Source organism: Schistocerca gregaria, unplaced genomic scaffold (assembly GCF_023897955.1).
Source record: "Schistocerca gregaria isolate iqSchGreg1 unplaced genomic scaffold, iqSchGreg1.2 ptg000587l, whole genome shotgun sequence".
NCBI classification, from domain to species: domain Eukaryota; kingdom Metazoa; phylum Arthropoda; class Insecta; order Orthoptera; family Acrididae; genus Schistocerca; species Schistocerca gregaria.
This window is the reverse complement of record NW_026061977.1, coordinates 25,001-27,500: the sequence shown is the minus strand read 5'-3', so window position 1 is coordinate 27,500 and position 2,500 is coordinate 25,001. Positions and strand designations below refer to the sequence as shown.

Here is a 2,500-nt window from a genome sequence, read left to right as displayed (position 1 = left end):
GCCAATCCGATTGGTTTTGATCTAATAAAAGCGTCCCTTCCATCTCTGGTCGGGACTCTGTTTGCATGTATTAGCTCTAGAATTACCACAGTTATCCAAGTAACGTGGGTACGATCTAAGGAACCATAACTGATTTAATGAGCCATTCGCGGTTTCACCTTAATGCGGCTTGTACTGAGACATGCATGGCTTAATCTTTGAGACAAGCATATGACTACTGGCAGGATCAACCAGGGAGCTGCGTCAACGAGAGCTGAGCAGCCGGCCGCCCGGGAGTGTGTCCCGAGGGCCCGCGCGAACACGCAAGCGTCCGCTCAATTATTCTGCAAACAGGAGGAGGCTGAGCTCCCCTGCACGATACACCTCGAAACCCTCTCAGGTCCCGGCGGCGCGCAGCGCCGTCCTAAGTACTTGGTCGGGTTCGAGAGAGGCGCAATCGCCCGGAGATAGGCGAGTAGACGCTTTCAGTGCGAACACCCGTGCTCCCAACTGAGCTTGCCGCTGCCGACAGAGGCCCGGGAGCGTGCTGTCGTGGCATTGCCGGCGGGAAACAACACGCGCCACCTACGGTGACCGGCAGCTCCAACGCCAGCGCCACAGAAGGGCAAAGCCCCACTTGGGTGCAGAAGCGAACTCTCCCAGCACAGCGCACGCGCCAACACGTCCGCAGAGCTGCGATACAAACCACCTGCGAGAACCGCTGGGGGCGACCGAGCAGCAGACGGCGTCGCGACGCCGAGTGCCGGGCGGCGGCGCATCCTCAACGCACACAGTCCGCAATCGGACCAGCACACTGCAGATGTCCACCGCGCTTCGCACCGGGCTCGGCAGAACCCACTTTGGCCGCCTGGCGCCGCGCGCAGGGTGCGCCGGCGCATAGCTGGGACGCCAGCCGGGCCCGTCGGCCGGCGCTCCTGCCACTGGGCGCCCCCCACCAGCCGGCTGTAGTGCGTGCGCTCACGCAGCGCGCGGCCAGCACGCCGGGCGGCCCCCCCTCACCGGCCGGGGACTGTCCCGCCAAGCCACAGCCTCGTATCGCTTCATACCCACATGGCCAACTCAGGTTCGGGGGCATGGCGGGTACCGCCGAAACAACCGGTTCACAGATGTACCGATCGTCGCTATCACCGATGCACCTGCAGCGCGAACAACCGCTCAACAACTGATTTCCAGTTCATTTGCGGATCTTTGGCAGCAAACGTATACGTCAATCTACATTTGCGAAATCTACGATTCTGGCATGCCTGCATGTTATGTGTCACGACACGCTACATCAGCCCACATACACACTGCGGCATGTACACGAGAGAACACGTGGAAGATGGTCCGCGCACGTGTGCAATGTCCCTTGCGCGGTCGACTGTCAACCGGCCTCTGTAGCATGTCGCAGATGTGGAACGCGGTCCACCGTGCTATCATGTTGTGTGGGGCAATACGATTAAATAGGAAAACCCTCGTCGCTACATCAACAGACGGCTCACGCTGATTCCCGGCAGAGGGAGGAGGGGGGGGGGGGGGGCCAACATGCAATACTTTCGTCCGTACCTACTTACCACATGTCTGTACGGCGTACAACAGTGCAATCTCGCTGTAATGGGGAGACGAGACAAGTAGCATCGTGCACAACATATGGCCCTTATGATTCGCCATTGTAGGGCGCAGCCGGTGTACGGTCAAGCATGTGCCACATTATGTCACTCAGTACGTAACGACGGATGATCAGTGTGGGTTACGCGTACATCAGCGGACAGTCCACACAGGCCGTACCACAACGTACACTGACTGCATCGACAACCGAATGCAACTGAACAGCTGCAAGGCTCATTTCACAAACAAACGCCTGACCGACCAGCTTGGAAGGGCAGGAGGGGAGGGCGATATTCGTTCTGTAGCGGTACACCCTTCCAGTGGTTAGCGGGACTGTGTAGAAAGTACGCAACACTCGAAAGACCTTTATGTGAGGGTACGCACCATGGCATCAAGAAATACACATGACACCAGAGGATCCAAGCAGTGAACTATGTTCAGAGGGTTGCTGTTAGGCAAAGCTACATTCCTGTGACGTTACATGTGACAGTTAAGGTGCAGTGTAAGTTAGGTTAAGGTGCAGTGTAAGTTAGGTTAAGGTGCAGTGTAAGTTAGGTTAAGGTGCAGTGTAAGTTAGGTTAAGGTGCAGTGTAAGTTAGGTTAAGGTGCAGTGTAAGTTAGGTTAAGGTGCAGTGTAACTTAGGTTAAGGTGCAGTGTAAGTTAGGTTAAGGTGCAGTGTAAGTTAGGTTAAGGTGCAGTGTAACTTAGGTTAAGGTGCAGTGTAACTTAGGTTAAGGTGCAGTGTAACTTAGGTTAAGGTGCAGTGTAACTTAGGTTAAGGTGCAGTGTAACTTAGGTTAAGGTGCAGTGTAACTTAGGTTAAGGTGCAGTGTAACTTAGGTTAAGGTGCAGTGTAACTTAGGTTAAGGTGCAGTGTAACTTAGGTTAAGGTGCAGTGTAAGTTAGGTTAAG

At 55.3% G+C, this 2,500-nt stretch overlaps 1 non-coding gene across 1 annotated transcript in view; it reads right to left on the bottom strand.

The window, feature by feature from the left end:
* The window catches only part of LOC126316539 (small subunit ribosomal RNA), a 1,893-nt gene extending 1,656 nt beyond the window's left edge, over positions 1–237 (bottom strand). Inside the window, exon 1 of the ribosomal RNA XR_007556153.1 lies at positions 1–237. This exon is cut by the window's left edge and continues 1,656 nt beyond it. This is a non-coding gene — a ribosomal RNA (small subunit ribosomal RNA).
* Positions 238–2,500: the final 2,263 nt, after the last annotated feature.